Source organism: Diceros bicornis, chromosome 11, assembly GCF_020826845.1.
Source record: "Diceros bicornis minor isolate mBicDic1 chromosome 11, mDicBic1.mat.cur, whole genome shotgun sequence".
NCBI classification, from domain to species: Eukaryota; Metazoa; Chordata; class Mammalia; order Perissodactyla; family Rhinocerotidae; genus Diceros; species Diceros bicornis.
In genome coordinates, this window is record NC_080750.1 from 7,310,475 (window position 1) to 7,330,897 (window position 20,423).

Here is a 20,423-nt window from a genome sequence, read left to right on the forward strand (position 1 = left end):
ATGTTTATTGTTTCTTACTGACATTCTCTTTCTCTGCCTCTCAGGACTGACTTTCCATTCTTAGTCCAAATAAGGTTTTCTTGCACTGTCTTTAAAAGAAGGAAATTGTCTGTGGTAATACAATTCCCAGAATACCTTTCACCAAAGCAGTTCCTAAAGGGGTGTGTCTTATGTGCAAACTACTGAAAGTCCCAGAGTTGAGTTACACAATCATATTCTGAGATAGTGACTTCCTTTTCTTTCCAATTCCTGCTTCCTGAAACCGAGGCTGTTTATAAGAAACAACCGGGAGGTTGTGCCAGAATTAACTTTTTTCAGAGTTAGATTTGACGGTCTTAAAGTGTTTTTCCTCTTCTTCGAGACAAAGGTGAGTATCAGCCTTTAAATGACAAAACGCAGTAGATGTGGGTACAAAAGATTGCATGATGTGTAAGGAGAGATTTTCTTAAATTGTGACCCTGTTTCCACCTCCCGGTCTTGTCTGTATTTAAATAACTTTAAAGCTTTCAGAATGTTTTCACTTCTAGAAACTCCACAGAAAGGGGGCGGGCGGGGGCGGGGGACTGCCTACAACATTAGATTTAGGTTATTACAAACAGAAGAAAAGGAACCAGTTTTTAGAAGGTTTTAATAACAAAGTCCTTACCTCGAGGGACTTGTTAGACCTACTAGTGAACATTTGGCTTTATATGTCACTGAATCGAGATGTTTGATTAAAGCATTAAAGAAGTTGGGATTTCTTATTTGAAAAATTAACCCTACAACTTTTGCCTGGAGTACATAGCAAGTGATAACAGAAACTATCTCTTTTATGATGGCCTCATTAATTTTGCCAGGAAACAGACAGATAAGGCTCGAGAATTACTCTTCTCATATAGGAAGAACTGACAGAAATTCTGGGTGTGGAGAAGCATTATGTAGGGAGAAAGCAATCTAGAAAAATTAAATTCTTTCGTGTTTCTGTTCCAAAGAGTCTTTTCATTAACAAATTTTAGCGTTTGAATTTAGGGTTCTACATTACTTTGGAAAGCCACAAATTAAAACCTTTAGAATTGTTTGGGATTTGCAGGTGGGTGAGGGTGCAGAGAGGCAGGATCAGAAGGGAGAGGACTTTATATGTCACAGCAGAATGGCACCTCTGTTTGGAGTATTTGCTTCTATCTCCCCTGTCATTTCTTTTCTTTTTACTTAGTGCAGCTAGCACTCTTCTGAGAAACCATGTCCACCTTTGGTTGGCTGATACCTCATTGTTAAGAACATGTTTAATTCCTTACACGTAATCACTGTTGCTGTACAAGCCTATACATGTTGCTGCAGCATAATCTCCTTACTCTTTAGTTTCTCCTCTTTCCTCTTTGGCCTCAGAAATTATTGGACTATACAGAGCATTAGTAATTGTATGGAAGCTCTGTGCCCCTAAGTCTAGGTGGTATGTCAGCAAATTACATGTCTGTATGGGGTGTAGGATTTTGGGTACAGGTGGGTGTAGGTTAATTTACCACTTGAGAGACATTCCAGACCTAAACAAGCGCCAAGTCTTTATATCCACTGACCAAAATAATCTACCTCTCTCTTCCCACTTCCTCCTTCCAAACCCTGTCAATCTGCAGCTTCAAGAGAAACAAAATACTAAAAATTATTCTCGCAATAATTTACTCTCCACTTCAAATATCTTTTGAGTCTAAGACGAATCCTCCAAGTTCTTCCCCCAATGAGACGCTGGAAATTTATAGTATCCTCTACTTGCATGAGTAGAGAGCCAATAATTACTTTAAATTTAAAAAATATATATATATTTTAAAATAAAAAAGCCACATGTAAGTCATGATGGAAATCTCATGTAAAATAATACTGTGTAATGGGCATGCCTGAAGTGTTAAGCTGTAACAATCTTCCTTTACATGCTATGTGATCTAAGTTTGGGTTTAAAACCTGGAATTTTTTCTTAAGGATAAGTGTGCACATTTCAAAATATTTCTGAGATCCCATGGCTCCTTCCATTCCAAAAGAATTTCACCAACCACTTTATCCAAACACAGCACATGTACTCCTTTACTTTCCCTTACCTTATTTTGGAGAATGATGACTTTTCAGCATAAAATGTTCATTGTAAATGCTTTTCTTTCCTGAAATTTTAAGTATCTATGGGTTGAAGAACTTTTACAAGAAAGTGCATTCCAACTTTTGGTGTAAACTCATTCTGTACTTTTGTTACTGCGTTTGCTCCCTCCCTACGTGGGCACTTGTTTCTTGTCATCAACAGTGACATCTATTTGTGCAGGATGTTGTGATTTGCTTTGTTTATGGAGTTCTGTGGGATAGACAAATTTAAAAGTAAGAATATTATCTTGAGTTATCATTCTTCTGTGTCTGAAGAACAAAAAGAGACAATTATGGCTTAAATATTAGTTACATATTAATACAATTTTCCCAAAGTATGGCATACCGGCAACTGATTTTAGGTGGCACGTATCCAAACTTTGAAAACTTGACTTATTGGCTTAGTTTAATGTGAAATAAAAATATAATTAGCTTATAAAACCTATCATTTCATGGATATTATTGCTCAGGGAGATGCTGAGTAAAAAGAAAGTGAACCAATTTACTATTGATTTTAAGGAAATGACTAAATAAATAATATTACAGGTAATATGAAGATTTGGTAAAAAATTGTAAAAGTAGCATGTGAACAGCTAAAGCTTTGGAAATACTGCACTACTATGTTCGAGAAGTGAATATTTTCCGAACCAGTGTCTTTGAGCTTCACTGGTCCTTGGTTACAGAGCTCAACAGATAATATAATCTGTTGAATTTCTTAATTATAGATGTACAAAATATTTGATAGATAAAGAAATGTTTTATCACACTTTTATCAGAGCTGTAGTGCTTCGCATTTCCTCATGAAATGTCATATAAGTGGGGGGATGCGGAAGGTAGCCAATGTTTTTTGAAATAAGAGTCACAGAGAGGGCGAGTTACCCCAGAGTAGGCATTACAGCTCCATTCTGCCTGTTTCACTGACACAGGTATCTCTCTGGACTGGGGTGTGAGGGTAGGGGTGGGAAGGATGGGAGTGGGGCCTTAAACATCATCTAGGTCAAGGGCCACTAATGTATCGTGGTATGTGCCAATGGCCATTAAAAAATGGTCATATTAGGGGGCTGGCCCCGTGGCATAGTGGTTAAGTTCACACGCTCTGCATTGGCGGCCCGGGGTTTGAAGGTTTGTATCCCAGGTGCGGACCTATGCACCACTTATCAAGCCATGCTGTGGCAGGTGTCCCACATATAAAGTAGAGGAAGATGGGCGTGGACGTTAGCCCAAGGCCAATCTTCCTCAGCAAAAAGAGGAGGCTTGGCAACAGATGTTAGCGTGAGGCTAATCTTCCTCACCAGAAAAAAAAAAAAAGTCATATTTGGAATTTTGTTTTGGGAATCCATTCTAGGGAAGAAATAATTCTAAAGATGGAGAAAATTCACAGAGATGTTCATCATAAAGGTATTTATAATAACAAAGAATTGCGAGCATTCTAACAAAGTGGAAAGATTAAGCAAATTGTAGTATTCCCCATAAGACATGACGGACAAAGAATAGTCCCAGTGCAGAAAATGCTGAGTGCAAAACAGGTTCAGGATGGATTAACTCTTCTGCTGACAACTACTTAATGCATACCTGAAATGGCATAGATATAAATTCAGGAACGTCCTAAAAGTGGTTGTCGTCTTGTAGTGGTAGATCGTTTCTTCCCCTTCCTTTTCTCTATTTCTATATATATAAAATATGAAATTTTTATATTGGCTTTCTATATTACTATATAGTATACTTATTTTTTTGAGGAAACTAATAGAATGCATTAAATAAAACTATGCTGCCATATAGTAAATAAAATTGTGCAGTCTTTGGAAGATGTCGTTAACTTCTCCTTATTGGACATACAGATAACTTGCTATTTGAAAGAAGAGGGGAATGAGTCTCCCCACTAGAACAAATAGGAGTAGCGGAGTCAGAGAATGTAGGAGGAAATACCAATTGAACACCTACTCTTAGTTGATTTTTCTTGTGTGATTGCTTCAGCGTCAACCACAGCTTTTAGCCCAGTCGGCTATCCTTTTGTTTTGAAGAAGAGAAAAATGGAGGGAAGGAAGAATGAGAACTTTCCCTGATATGGGAGCTAGTACCTTCTGAACTAGATACTCGTTCTCATGGATTCCCGTAACCTAGGTTCGTGAATTTGTGTCTGCACGTGTTGTACTCATAGGCATTTTTGTCATACCTTTATATGTACTCATATTGCACCTCACAGTGTACAGTGTCATTGGCTTGCCCAGGAAGCACTGCTTAGAATCTCAACCCCAGCACGTCTAGTTACTGTGGCGCATTCTCCGTTAGTGCATAATAAGCACCCAAAAATCTGTAAAACTGCCAACAAAAGCCTTGTCCACTCATAATTGTCTTTTTTTCTATATAAAAAGAAAATGTTTAGAGCCTCATCATGTGTCCCTTTATTTGGCCACTTCTTCAAAATAACTTAACCTCTAATTAAATGTTGGAAGCTGCAGGTCATCATTTTCCAAGATAACCATATCCCTACCCAGAAATTTGCTTCCCTAAATCATCCCCAGGTTCCTGTGAGGGATAATAAATGTAGGCGAATGGCATGTATGATGCGCACTTCCAAAAGTTGCAAGTTGTATCATAAGAAACATTTGAAGGGGCCAGCCCTGTGGCGCAAGCAGTTAAGTGCACGAGCCCTGCTTCCATGGTTCGAGGGTCACAGGTTAGGACCCCAGTGCGCACCGACGCAACGCTTGTCAAAGCCATGCTGTGGCGGCGTCCCATATAAAGCGGAGGAAGATGGGCATGGATGTTAGCTCAGGGCCAACCTTCCTCAGCAAAAAGAAAAAAAAAAGAGGAGAATTGACATTGGATGTTAGCTCAGGGCTGATCTTCCTCACCAAAATAAATAAATAAATAAACATACATTACGTACATAAAAAAAAGAAACATTTGAAACCCTTTGAGCTCAGATTCCCTGCCACTCTGCACCTGCCCCCTTCCCCAGTGGGCAAGAGAGACTGGTAGGTGGACCCTAGGAACCAGGTAGAGGTTTCTAAAGGCACAGCTTGCCTGGCAGCTGGGAAGCAGTCAGGAACACCCTTACCCCATTCATGCTGGGCCTGGAGGCCTCCAGCCTCTTTATGCAGATGAGGCAAAGCGCCTCGTCTTTCCAGCTCTCCTTGGGGCCCTCTTGGGGCTCGTTCTTTGAATATATTTCCACTCAGCAAAGTGACCCTCCCTCACCTCATCCAAATCCAAAGGCCACGTTTTAGACTTCATCTTTCTCTCTTTCTCTGTACTTTTGACACTGTTGACTCCTCTTCCCCAAATTCTCTCCTTGGGTTTCCACATCACCACCCGTTTCTAACCCTTCTCCTACGTGTCTGGCTGTGCTTCCCTTTTGTACTCTCTTTCTCTGCCCGCCTCATACACTGCGTTCTGCTCTCTGCCTCCTTTCTCTCTTGCTGTGTGTTCGCCTTGGGAGAATGCCTGTGCACCAATTTGCACCAATATACCGAAGTCCCCGTTGTTCCTCTCCCTGAGTTCTAGACTCTTACACCCAAATGCAAACGTCTATCTACAACTAAATATCTCTGTTCTGCATCCCACAGGCATCTCACACCCAACATTTTCGACATTTGGACTCATCAGTGGCCACCTCCATTTGTATTTTTCCTATTGATATACGGCACTGAAATCCATCCAGTTGCCCAAGCTAAACACTTGGGGGGGCACCCTAGACCCCTTATTTCTTTACCAGCACTATCTAATCAATTTTGAAGTCACATTGATTCCATTCCCTAAATATCTTTGGAAACTACTCATATTTGTCTATTCTTGGTTCCAGCCCTCAACATCTTGCGTTGTTCCCTGATCTCCTCGATCTCTAGTCTGCCTGCAGGGTGGTGTTTGAACAGTTTATATCAGATCATGTTGTTCAGAGGCTTCTCGTTTCCTTAGCACGTATTTTAATAGCCTTCATGACCTGCCGTCTGCATACTTCTCCAGCCCCGTCTTTTCTCTCTCCAATACCCTAGATGAATCTAAACTCCAGTAACACCCCGCTACTCATTCTTTCCGGAACATGCCATACTCTCTGTCACCACTCCTGCTTCCCCTGCCTGGAAGATCTTTTTTTCTTTTATGGCCTTCTCTTCTTTAAGATCCAGCTCAAGCATCACTTCCTCTGGGAAGACTTGACTGACATCACTGCTCTCTACCAGAGTGGGTGGCCGCTTTATCCTGTTGGATTGGACGTTTCTTAAGGCCCAGAGCATTCCTCTACCTCAGAACTTATTGTAGTGATTGTGATTATTTCTTCTTTCTCTCTGTCCACAGTTAACCTTTTCTGAGAACTAAGACTGATCTTTTATCTCTGAATTCCCAGTACCTAGCCCAACACATGACACCTTGTAGGTGCCCCATGTGGATTTGCTAACTCAACACAATTTCATGGATCTCTACTGTTCTGCCGTTTTTCTTTTCTTTAATGAGACTTACCACTACTTAAAGCTCTCTATCTCACAAAGGAAATAATTTTTCCTGAGGATTAAATTGAAAAATACGTTCATCAACTCAACACTTGAAGAATTACGTCCATTTTTTCACACATATGTGATGATACCTCCTCAGCTAGAGATAGTAGAAGGTTGTGACATTTGAGAGATTTCGGACCCCGCCAAATGCCTCTTCTGATTTGGTATTGTTTATAAAACAACATATCCAGAATTTTTGCTCCATTTAAATATATTTAAAGATTCCCAAAAGGAGTGCCATATATTCTGTATCAGAAGGCTCACATTTTAAAGCAGCTTATCCACAACATGGCCAAGTTTGGCTTTTGTGCTATTAGGTTATTTTTTTTTAAATTTTACTATCTATTCAAAATAACATCTGTTCTAGGCTACCTTTATCAAGTGTGAGTGCGATTCTACAATATAGGATGCTTTTGATCTAATAAATTGACTGCACCTGTTAAAAGCACCTTCTTTGTTGTGCCACCATGACCAATGGACCTAATCACTGTGGGCCTCGATTTTCTCATTCCTAACATGAGGATAATCATGTTAATCATCCCTTACAGATTTTATGAGAATCAAATGAGTTAATACATTAAGGCTCTTATGGCAGTACTTGGTAATAACAAATGTTAGCTGTTATTAAGTCCTGTGGATTCTATAGATCTTATGCTAGCAAACCAGGTTGACACTGGTCTTTAGTTACTTGCTGCTGAATTTTGAAAGTGTGGACATAGCATTAGAGAACCGTAGAGTTGGAAGGGACTTTAGAGACCTTAGCAAAACCCCCTAATTTTAGAGATGAGGAAATTGAGGTCTAGCAGGGAGAGGTGACTTGCCTGAATTCACACAGCTGGTTTGTGACAGAGTCAGAATTAGAACCCAGATCTCCTAGTGTGTGACGAATGGAAAGAGCCTTGGCTTGGGAGGAAGAGGCTTATTGTGTGGTTGGGATCCAACATGAAGTGACTAGATCACAGAGTGAGAGAATTCACGAACAGGCAGTATTTAAAGATCTAAGAAGCCAAGGAAGCAGGACTCTCCTCCTCACCCTAAATTACACTCTCAATCTGTTCGCCAATGCTAAATAATGGTAGTTAACAATAACATTATAGTTATCCATTATTCATTAATATGTATTTATTGTGCATGTTCTGTATGGCAGTCTTTTTGCCACAAGGTTTATATTCATTGTTTTTTTTCCAATACTCACTATAGTTTTGTGAGTCAGGTACTATTATTAGTAGTATTTGCTCAATAAATGGTAATAATTATGATTTCCACCTCTTTGCTATGCTAAGCTACGAGCATGACTCCATTATTCTACCTAATGCTGTACACTTCTTCCATCTCTAATTCCAACCATTTACTAGAACCATGCCAACTGTCTGTTCACATCTGCTTTAACTGAGATGACATACCTGCCAGAGCAGACTTTCCCCAGTACCTGCAGCTGTGTCTGCCCTCAAAGTGCCTTCCTGACTTGAACAGATAGCCCCACTCCAGGCTCCTCCATCCTGCTGTTAACTGCACCAGGCCTGCCCTGTACACGATACGAGAGATCTTTTCCTAGTAAAGGGTTAATAAAGGTTAACACCTGCTGATGAGGGTTGGCTATCGGGATAATTCATTTAGGTGGGATGTGGGGGGCAGGCAGAGTGGTGAGGATGTCTAGTTCTAAAGCAAGGCTGGAAGAAAACCAGAAGATAACACATGCAGAAACCACCCCTAAGTTAACCATAGGACATGAGTGAAAGGAAGTGCCACCAACATAGGTACAGTGTCACAATGTCTAGCTAAATCACTTCTGAATACACTAGGCATCTCAACTGAGAGGCAAAAATCAGAGTGCTCAATTATAGTCAAAGATTAGTTAGTTAAATTTTGAAAACTTACACTTTTTAAAACTTCATTATAAATATAACTATGTGAGAACCAATGATATCAAAATATTTATAGTGCTTATTTCTTAGTGGGACTATGGGTAATTCTTATTTTCTTTTTTATCATATTTTTCTCCAAATTTTCTCCAATAACACTGTTTTGCTTTCATAATAGTAAAATGTTTCAAAACTCTAGATTCTTAAAAAATATATCAGAGATATCTATGCCACAATCTTCAAGACTTTTATGATTTAAATACTTGTTGATTGAGCCTACTGGGAAGCACCCAGTAGGCTGGTAATACCGCTCGCTTGCCAGCCAGTAGCCACCACGTATGAAAAAGAAAGTCATAGTGAAGGAAAAGAAAAGCGTCACTTATTACACAACAGATAGATTTCAGAAGCCCCGCAGTGTCTCAACACAGTTATTCCCCCAAGTCACGGTTGTCAGAGGGAGAGCTTTTTAGACTGCAGCTGCACGTGCAGAAAGTGAAAGGCTGAGTGGGCACGGGGGAGCCAAAGAGCCCCCCTGGCTAAATTTTTTCTGAAAGATGTATCCCCACAGGTCACCTTTTCTGTCCCACTCAACCTCTTCAGGAGGCACAGCCTCTCAATAGCTGCCCTTTCAACGCACTCTCCTGGAAAGCTGGAGTCATTTCCTGAGGCAGATCAGGAGTCCAACGTGGACACGTTTAGAATGTGATGCTTATTGGATATCCAAGTGCAGATATCAAATAAACAGTTGGAAATATGCATCTGAAAGTTCAAGAGAGAGGTTGGGACGGGAGACAGAAATTTAATGATTGTCAACAATACACGATATTTAAAGCCCTCAACTGAATGAAACCACCAAGGGGTGGATTTAGATGGAGAAAGGAAGAGGTCTGGAGACTGAGCCTTTGCATATGCCAACATTAAGGGGTCTAGGAGAGGAGGAGGAACCGGCCAAAAAGGCTGAGGAGGAATGAGCAGTGAGGTAGGAGGAAAACCAAGAGAGTGTGGTGTCCTGGAAGGCAATAGAGGAGGGAGGGTCTGTGTCACATTCTGTTGGGAGGTCAACTAAGATGAGGAATGAGAATTGACCATTTCATTTAGCAGTGGAGTTTATCAGTGACCTTGACAAGGAAACTCCAACAATGGAGTTTATCAGTTTTTCAGTGAAGTGATGGAGCAAAAGTCTGATTGGAATGCATTTAAGAGGGAATGGGAAGAGACAGGTTGAAAGCTCAAGTAGGAATAATTCTTTCAAGGAGTTTTGCTGCAAAGGGCAACAGCTACTGATGAAAGTGGTCAAGACTTTTCTTCTGAGATGGAAGAAATAATGGCATGTTTGTAAACCTGATAGGAATGAACCAATGGAGAACAAAAATGATGACATGAGAGAGGAGAGAGAAATCTGCATTAATGTGCTTGAGTAGGGAGAGCGGTGGAATTATTGCATGAATGGAATGATTGGTTTTAGATAAGAGAATGAGCAATTCATCTCTAATAGCAGATGGGAAAGCAGAATATGGGGTGCAGCTGCTGTTAGATTGGTACAGGTGGGTGGGAGTCTGTGGAAGTCCTCTTCTGATTGCTGAGAATGTGGCTGGAGGAGGACGGGAGAGAAAGTGTGAAATAGGCCCCTAAGAGAGTGGAAAGTGAGTGGACCCGAGAAGCGCAGTGTGATTGCCTGGCAGCGTTAATCATCACAAACTGTTGATGTTCAGCGTCCGAAGTTTAGAGTGAGCCCAGGTGGCATGCTTATGTGTTTTTTCCCAGCATTGTTCAGCTGTGTGAAAGTTGAATTGAACTAGAGTTGTGATTTTGACATACAAATATTACAAACAAAGTGGTCAAAGGTGTATGCAGGTGTAAATTGTATGCAAGTATAAATTGACCATGGAAATTAAATTGGGTAAGGAGAGGAGAGAGGACCTGAAGGGGCTGAGGATCCATGGAAAGGTGGGAGGATCCACGGATTAGAAGTCCCAGTAGGGTTTTAGGATTGTTAGGTTTAGGAGACTAAAAGGGGACACAATGGATGGTAGTGGACAGAGAGTGGGGTACACGAATTTGAGAGGATAGACGAGTTGCAGGTTTTGGTAATAACAAAGTCCAGGCTGCGTGACCTTAGGAGTGAATGCTTGAGGTTAGGTGAAGGAGAAGATCTTTGAAAGAAAGGATTTCAAGGAGCCGAGAGTCCCTGATCACTACGTAAGTACTGAATCTCCAAGAGTAGGAGTGGTTTGGAGAGAGTAATAATGGTCCAGGAGCTAAATGCCCTGGGTACTGGCCTTGACAGCAACAATGAGGGGCAGCAGATGAGAACATGAGATTCAAGGATGGGGAGGGGTGTGCAGATTAAACAAGGAAGGCAAAAAAGCAAGTTTCAAGAGTGGCCGAGAAGGACCGGAGGCTGCTTATCCGGAGCCGGGCGTTCAGGGGCTGTGGGAGCGTAAGCTGCCCCTTGAGAGACTTTTTAGGGTGGTTGAACAATGTAAAGCACTATGAAATGTAATGTATTGCCATTTTTAACATATGAAAAAGTAGTGATCATTTTTGCAAACTCTTTTGGCGGAATTTTTGTATAAATAACCAGAGGGAATTCCCTCTCTTCGGCAAGCCCCCAAAGTTATAGATAGACATTTTTTAAGTTAGTAAGGGAAAATTTCAGAACTTCAAGAGACAAGATATCATCCAGAAGGTTTTTTCAGCCAAGTCTCTTTGCTTTCTGCATAACATGATCAGAGAGACCACCCTTGCTAGTTTAGACCTCTGCTGGCGAAGTTTCTCTGCTCTATGGTTGAGCTGTTTCAAAAGTCTAAGGAGAGATTTGAAAGCCCTCCTCTATTTAAGGGGATGGAGGGAAGAGACCAAAAGAGATTTTTGCCCTGTCAAGCACTTTGGAGAGGATCTGGTCTTCCCCAATGTGACATTCCTCCCCCTTGTGTATCTAGGGTGATTGACAGTGATGAGCAACTGTAACTTCTCTGCTCTCATGTGGGTTCAGGAATGTGAATTTTCTCTGTTCTCGTATCCAGATGTTTCAAACAACAAGCATGCAACAATGCCCATGACATAATGCAGGACATAAAGAGTAGAGATCATTCCTTATTCTGTCCATTATCTTATTATAACCAAGTCCTCTGTGTTTAATGGGTTTTTTTTTTTTCCTCTTAACTAGAAAGTTCTTCTAAATCAGAAATGGATTGAAATCTAGTGAACACAGATTTTTGGATAAGTTTTCATGATGCGACTTTTGAATTGAACTCTTTTTTTCTAATTAAATAGCTATACATGGTCATTGTAGAAAATATGAAAAGAAGGGGGAAATAATCAACAAATATTACTTAGAGGCAAAGACTCAAATTTTGGTGTATTTCCTTCTGATTATTTTTCAATTATTTTTTTAAATTGTGGTAAAATACACATAAAATTGAACATCACAACCATTTTTAAGTGTGTGCATTAGTGGTGTTAATTTACGTTCACATCATTGTGCTGCCGTCACTCCCATCCATCCACAGAATTCTTTTCATCTTGCAAAACTGAAACTCTGTACCATTAGACAATAACTCTCCATTCTCTCCTCCCCCTGCCTTTGCAACCACCATTCTATTTTCTGTCTCTATGAATTTGACTATTCTAGGTACCTCATATACGTAGAATCATGCAATATTTGTCCGTTTGTGACTGGCTTATTTCACTTAGTATAATGTCCTCAATGTTCATCCATGTATAGTATTTGTCAAAATTTTCTTTTTAAAGCTGAATAGTATTCCATTATTATATGGTATGTATATGCCACATTTTGTTTATCCGTTCATCTGTTGATGGACACATAGGTTGCTTCCACCTTTTGGCTGTTGTAAATAACGCTATTATGAACACGGTGTACAAATATCTCTTCAAGTCCCTGCTTTCAATTATTTTGAGTATGTACCTAGAAGTGGAATTGCTGGATCATATGGTAATTCTATTTTTAATATTTTGAGGAACCACCAATGCAGCTGCCCCATTCTATATTCCCACCCACAGTGTGCTAGGGTTCCAATTTTTCCACATCCTGGTCACCAATTTTTATTTTCTGTTCTTTTTTTTTTCATAGTAGCCATCCTAATGAGTGTGAGATGGTATCTTATTGTGATTTTTATTTGCATTCCCTTAATGATTAGTGATAAAGATTAGTGAGCATCTTTGCATGTGTTTATTGGCCATTTGTATATCTTCTTTGGAGAAATGTCTATTCAAGTCCTTTGATTATTTTTTTAATCAGGTTGTTTGTATTTTTGATGTTGAGTGGTAGGAATTCTTTATATATTCCGGATATTAACTCCTTATCAGGTATATGATTTGCAAATATTTTTCTCATTCCATAGGTTTCCTTTTCACTCTGTTTATTGTGTCCTTTCATGTACAGAAGTTTTTAATTTTTATGTAGTCCAGTTTATCAATTTGTTCTCTTGTTGCTTGTGCTTTTGGTGTCATATCCAAGAAATCATTGCAAAATCCAATGTCATGAAGATTTCCCCTTATGTTTTCTTCTAAGAGTTTTATAGTTTTAGCTCTTATGTTTTTTTTAGTTAATTTTTGTTTATGGTATAAGGTAAGGGTCCAACTTCATCCTTTTGCACGCAGATCTCCAGTTTTCCCAACGTCGTTTACTGAAAAGACTGTCCTTTCCGCATTGAATGTTTTCGGCACTCTTGTTGATAATCATTTGACCCTATATGTGAGGGTTTATCTCTGGGCTCTCTATCCTATTCCATTGAATAGAATGTGTGTCTGTCTTTATGCCAGTTCCACACTGTTCTGATTATTGTAGCTTTGTAGTAGGTTTTGAAATAAGCAAGTGCAAGACCTCCAAATTCGTTTCTCTTTTTCAGGATTGTTTTGGCTATTTAGAGTCTGTTGAGATTTAATATGAATTTTAGGGTGGATTTTTTCTATTTCTGTAAAGAAGTCATTAGTCTTCAATGACTTTTTTTTACATAGTTGCTATCACACCATATGAACAATTTTATATTCTGCTTTTTCTTACTTAACATTATAATACATTTATCCCATTAAAAAATAAACATTACTTCTTTTTATTCAAACACTTCATAAACATACTTACAATGACTACATAAAGGAAAATGTACAAATGGAAGTATAAGCGAAAGATTAGAAAATATTTATGCTTCAAACTATGTGACCTGTGTATACCTTAGACACTATAGTCATAAACATGAGAAAAAGTTGATTAAAACATGCCAGAGTGTTAGGATGCAATATTCATACCAAGTGAGTAGGAAGGAATGACAACCAATTCCGTTAGTTTAAAAGACTGTTAAAATATATACTTATATTACTTTTGACCTACTACAACTCTAGAATTCATTTATTTACTCAGCAAACATTACTGAGTCTGTAGTTTTTGAAGCCCTGGGAACCTAGATATAAATTAGATACAGACTTCACCCTCAGGGAAAGGAATAAATACTAAAATGAAATGTAAGTCTGTATATGTCATGAGCTTTCACTTTCTTTTTTAATCTTTGCATCACTCCTGTGGGGATGTGGTGTTAGCCCCATCTAGAGATAAGGAAATTAACATTCACTTCAGAAAGGCTGAGCCACCTGTCAGCTGACACAGAGAGTGAGTGGCAGGGCTAGGACACAAGCTCAGGGCTATCTGCCTCCAAAGTCATGCCCTTTTCACCCTCCCAGTTGCCTTTGGCTCTCATGACCTAGCACAGGAGACAGGGGTACATACAGCTAACTGTAACGTGAGCAAAAATCTGTGAAAGCAATGAGTTCTGCCAGATGAGAGTCAAAAGAGGCTTTAAAGAAGTGGCATTATAATCCATGACTTGAAAACTGAGGATTTCATTAGGTAAAAATGCAGAGAGCAGCATTCATTCATTCATTTACCCATTCACAATCCTGCACTGACCTTCTCCTGTGGGCTGGTCACACAGATGGCTCCAGCCGTGTGCCAGAGTTTTAAAAGAGAATGAGAGAGAGATTGACCACCCTCAGGGATCCCGGTCTCTCGAGAGACAGTCAAGTAGCTGATGTTATGACAGAGCTTTGTGCCAGAGTGCCGGGGACACTATTCCGGGGTCGTAGGGCAAGTGCACGGTGGCAGGTAGTGCTGAGCACAGCGGATGGACTCTCCATGCCAAGTTCAGATGCTCAGACTTCATCCTATAGGCAACAGCAAGCCAGCAGACGTTTTTAAGTAGGGAAGTGACACAGTTCTGCGTTTAGGAAGCTATCTGGCAGTGCGAGAAGGATAGAGCGTGGGAACGGGGAAAGAGACAGGTGGCAGGAAAACACATCTAGAGGCTAATTGTCCAAACTGGTGATGGAGAGGACCTGGGACAGGCGGCAAGAGGACAGACTGAGAGAGCAGAGACCCTCTTTATGAGGAGAAGTTGACAGAATTCGTCAACTGTGTGGTGACAATAAGGTAGGAGTCAAGAGAACAGCTTGAACAGCATAGTTCAATAGATTTTTTTCTTCCATGTAGTTTAAATACGCCCTGCAATGCTATTTACACTATTAATTTGGTTAGCAAACTCTCCACAGATAGTACAAGTGTAATTTTTATCATTGTTATATAGAAACATCATAGGTTTTGGACAATGGATTAGTGAAATTTTTTTTCTATAATAGAATTCAAAAAGATTAGTGAATTTTTACTGAGAGTTCAAAAAAGATTATTGGTCAGGTAATGAATATGCATCACTATTTTAATGTTTCACAGAAGTTTTCCATTTTCTTAGGTCATTACTAAGTCTTATAATTTATTTAGGTCTTTTTTGTCCTGTAGAGGGCCACATTTGTTTTCAGTAATAAGTAAATATATATATCTAGTTAAAAGTGATCTCTTATGCCTGTGCTGTTATGTGCCACCAGAAGAGGGCGGCAGTGAGGCGCTAGAAAGAATAAATTTACAGGCCCTTAAATTGCAGAAAGGCAGATCAGACCATGATGTGAATGACATAAACATTTGTTGGGGCTGACGTCCTAATTAACTGACTCATTTTCTGAGCCAGAGACTATGACATAAACACTGTCACAAAATTTTCAGAAAATCTGATGATATCCCTATAATGGATTAAGGTAATAAATTTGTGGAAATTTCTGTTAAGATTGATGAGGATCAACGCTAAGAGATTCTGAAAACTTTACATCAGTTTGAAGGGAAAAGGTTAAAGTATGAATTAAAAGTAAGCATATTGTTTCTTGTCACTTCAAGAGCATAAGCGGAGAATTTAATAGTTTACAGAGACAATACAAGGCATCTTCTTTGAACATTACAGATATTCCTGAAATAAAAAGAAATATTCCCAACTTATATCAAATATACAGTAAGCAATGCATAGGATTAAGCAACTAAGAGGGGTTGACCACAGTCAGCTTATATCTCCTTTTATGAACATTTAACAACAAATATTTTTTGAGTACCTCGTATGTGCTAGGAATTATTCCAGGTACTGAATATTCCAAACTGTAGAAGAGAACAAAACAGACCCCTTCCCTGCCCTGTTGGAGTTTATATTACAGTGGGGAAGACAGACATTAAACAAACAGCACAATTAGTTCATTAGTTACAACTGAGAAAAATGGAAAGCAGTCTACCACAGGGCTGCAAATAAATGAGTTGGAGCTCAACCCCAAAATTGGAAATTAAGTGAAATTGAAAATAGGACTCAGAACAACTGGTCTTAAGTTCTTAATACCCATTTATATTATTTATTTCCTTTAACAATAAATAAAATGGATAAGGTAACATTTGCAGATTTATGAAAAGAACATTGCAAAAGAATGTTTACGTAGTTGATATGCAGCAATGAAACATTCCGCCAGTTTGGAGTGGTCAAATGCCGCGTGCCTCCCTGACTGCCTCCGCTAGATTGATGCCATGTCGGTGATCAGGCCAGCCCCAGCTGCAGCTGAGACTCTGTCCTCCTTGATCCACTCTAAACCCCAGAGGCCAAACCTGAGAAACACCTGTGTGAATGTAATCCCCCACCTCCTCTTCTCATTCATCTTCATTGGCGTCTCTGACATCCCTGATTCCCAGTTAGCCCAGGCTATGAGCCCAATTCTAGCCCCTATAGCCTCCCTCTGAGTCTAGACCTCTGGGCTAAAAAGGTTATCTATATTTTTACTAGCACTTTAGACTTGTGTTTTGTCCCTTTGACCTCCGCTGTATACAATTCTCAGACCTGGGTTAACTTAACTCTCTAGGCCAGAGCTGAGACAGTCCCTAGCTGACTCTGATGGGATCCATTACTGATGAACCATAGCTGGGGTCTCAAAGAAATTCATCAATTCTTTTATTCATCTTTAACTGATTATCTTTCCAATTCTCCACAGCACCTGTTTCAATCCAGGATCCCTCTTTTCAAGCCAATCTCACTCTTGCCGCCCTACCTCTCAGATTTCTATCTATTTGACTTAGGATACTGGGCTATCCATGGTGAACTCTCAGATTTTCTCTAAATCATTAGCCATTCTTTCCTCCTTCCCTTCTGCCTCAGAGAAACAATGCTCTCCCTTGTATTCAAGCCTACTCCTGTTTTCCTGAACCAACCCCTTTTTACCTCTGTTGGAATTTTTCTCATTATTCATATTCCCTTTCATCTTTTTTTCTTTTCTTTCTCAAAATAGCAGTCTATATTTATTCCTTTCATTTCCTGTTTAACATGCATCTATCAACTTCTTCTGATCTGTCCCCTTCTGAATCATCTATTTACGAGATCAATGAGAACTTCCCAATAACCCAATCTAGTTGCCTCTTCCCAGTCTTCACCCTGGGGCTTCCTGTAGAACTTGCTGCACCGTGTCATGTCTCCACACTTGCCTAGTTCTCACATTTCTAGCTGCTTCTTGTGCAGGCCCCTATTCCACTGTTTGGCTCCTGGTAGAAGCATTATCTAGAAGTTCGTGTCTTCTTCATATCCTACCTTTGCCTCCTTTAATGACACGTAGTGGCTTCAATTATCATCTCCACGTGGATGAATCCCCAATTCATCTCTAGTTCTAATCTCTCTCCTGAGTTTAATTCACATTTCCCACCTCGTGTGGAGAGCTGCATTTCCCTACAAGGTTCCATGGGCACTTCAGACAGGACTGTCTGAACTCATCATCTCCTGGTGGTGCTGCCGGCACAGGGACGACCTGCTACTCCAGCCTTGATCTGCAAGGCCCTCCTATGCCTTTGCTCTTGCTGTGTCCCTGTACCACCCCCTCTGTCTGAAATGCATCTCTTCACACCACATCCCTCGTTCCCCACACCTTGCCTCTCCCATTTTTACCTCTTGTTGGAGTCCTACCCATCCTTCAATGTTTAGCTCATAGTTGACCTTCTGAATAAACAATAACTTAACTAAATCTCCCCTTCTCCATTCTTTGCTTGGAATTCAACTATATCTGATCACACTCAGTCTTGTAGTTGAGGTACACATCTCTCTGTCATCTCTGTTAAACTCTGAGCCCTAAAAGTGCTGGGACTGTGTCATATTCATCCGTATATCCCCTGCAGACCCTGGCACATAGCAGAAACGATGGACATTTTGGTTGATTTGCATTGTTGGAAGAAAAGTGCCACAAACCACAATTTTAAAGAATTTTTATTTTTTAAGAGCATGGAATTTGTAATATGCAGGCTACAAATTTGGGAGAATGTAGAAAGTGAAAAAAATTTATGTCAAAGTTGACATTTTTGCCTTTGTCCTATTTCTAAGACAGATTTTTAGGAAATTACATAAAATTTTCCTCTGCAAGGGGCTTATTTAGGGGTGATGAAATTCTCAGAAGTTAAGATTAAGTTTCAGGGTCTGGGATTTTACTTTACTCTCCTTAAAGTTCACAAGTTAGCCTGCTACTATTTCATGGATGCTGGTAGAAGACATGAGACTCTTGGGTCAAAGACAAGGGCTTTACTACTCAGAGCATAGGAAGCAGCATAAGCATCATGTTAGCATCAGCTCCTCATGTCCTCCAAGTGCCAAAGGAGCGATGCTGAGCGGTCCAGGTGGATGTGAGTGGGTTTGTATTGCAGCCAAGGAACATTGAGCCTGAGGAATCCACTGCTTTTATAGCAAGCCTGCTCTTTGTCCCAGAGAGAAACATTACCTCATCTGTCAAGGCTGCTGCATATACAATCCTGATAACTAGCCCAGGCAAGGAGAGATGGTCCCACATTCTCGACACACCCTGCAAGAACTTGCAGACATGCCCACAGCCCGTGGAGGATCACCTCTCCCAGAAACATGCTGTGAGAGTAAGGATTGGGGTTATCCTGGCACATCAGAGGGGCTCAATAAGTATTTGTTGAATCAAATTAATTAATTACTGAGAAGACGGGGAACTATGGAGCAAGTGAAAAAAGGCGAATAGAGTGAATCCCCTGAGGGAACAGTTCCAGATTTCAGACCTTATTAGGAGGAAAAATCAGAAGGATAATGAGAACTAAGACTGTAGACTACCTGGCTTTAGAACAAATACAATTTCTAAACACCTTACCTCATGGGAAGTGGGTCTAGGACTCAAACACAAAATAATCACTGATCAAGTCCAAACAGCCCGAGGCAGTTCCTGTAGCTGGCTCAGTTAGAATCACAGTAACTACAGCTCTTCACATCTGCAGCCTTTTGCCACATCCCAAATTTCATTGAAAGTTTTAAAAAACTTTAGATACTATGCCCCTTTGGGAGCTTTTACCAGACATGATTTTTACTTTTTCAAAATAGTAAATTGAAGTATAAATCAAAGTAGATTATGCTAATAATTTTGATCAGAATTAAACACTTCCTTAGAAATTTGCAGTTGAACAAATGAAATATCTTACCCTCTCAAGATTCTCTTGAAGGAAAGGAATTAGCCTGAAATCTCTCGTCAGAGTATAGAAGTGAGGTGGTTGGAAGTCCAGGGACTAGGGACCACATCAGCCTTGGTGGCTAAAAAACTTTGGTTATAGTGACACAAGGGTTTGTTATTGTGCATCTCAACTTTACCTTTCCCACTCCCCATTGTTTCTGGATGTTTTCCAGTCTTCACGAGCTACTGCTGCAGGGCCACTGCTCTCCATCTGCTGCTCTCAGAATTGGAGACTGATTCTCTCCAGGGTTCCCAAATGTTTCAGCCAACCTTAGATAATTTGAACTTTGAAGCAGCTCAAGTTTTTTAGATCTTCCAAGGAAAGCCTTGTTTTTAAGATCTATAATTCCCATCCTCTGTCCTCCCCCTCCGAAGGAATGTCACCCAGGTTCCCCCGAGGTGAGGTTAGAGGGCTTTTGAGTAACCCCCTGCCTCACTCAGAGCCTTCCACTCAGACTCAAACCCGTGTCCCTAGAGAGACCATATGTCTGGGAATCTCTCCCGACCTCAAGGTGAGTTCTCAGCCTTCCCGAGGCTCTTTCCTTTTCTTTCCTTAAGTTTATGGAAACCTTCCTCATCCTTCTAACTTCGACAGTCTTCCCAGTAGAGAAGGTCATCATTTACTTCACCAGCCAGACCCTCTTACCAACACCCCATTGTCACACAGTTTGCTCTAGTCTTCCCTGATGGCTGAGCTTGTCTCATGCAAATCCCCTTCCCCCCATCACCACCCCCAAAGTCATTGTTGCTATACCTGATTGGAGCAGGGGTGGACAGCTGATGCCAAGGGAACAAGCCATGTGCTGTGCTGAGATTTTGTCTCTGTTTTTTTTTTTTTTTTTGAGGAAGACTGGCCCTGCGCTAACAGCTGTTGACAATCTTCTTCTTTTTCTTTTTTTCTCCCCAAAGCCCCAGTACATAGTTGTGCATCGTAGTTATAGAGTTGTAGCTCTTCTATGTGGGACGCTGCCTCAGCATGGCTTGATGAGCAGTGAGTAGGTCTGCACCCAGGATCTGAACTGGCAAACCCCTGGCCGCCGAAGCAGAACGCGTGAACTTAACCGCTATGCCACGGGGCAGGTCCCAGGTTTTGTCTTTGAACTCA

At 40.4% G+C, this 20,423-nt stretch overlaps 1 protein-coding gene across 1 annotated transcript in view; it reads left to right on the forward strand.

The window, feature by feature from the left end:
• The first annotated feature begins 235 nt into the window (after nt 1-235).
• Nucleotides 236-20,423, forward strand: part of ALPK1 (alpha kinase 1) — a 113,495-nt gene continuing 93,307 nt past the window's right edge. The window contains exon 1 of the mRNA XM_058549920.1: nt 236-367. The gene's annotated coding sequence lies outside the window, so the exon portion shown is untranslated. The remainder of the gene's footprint in view (nt 368-20,423) is intronic.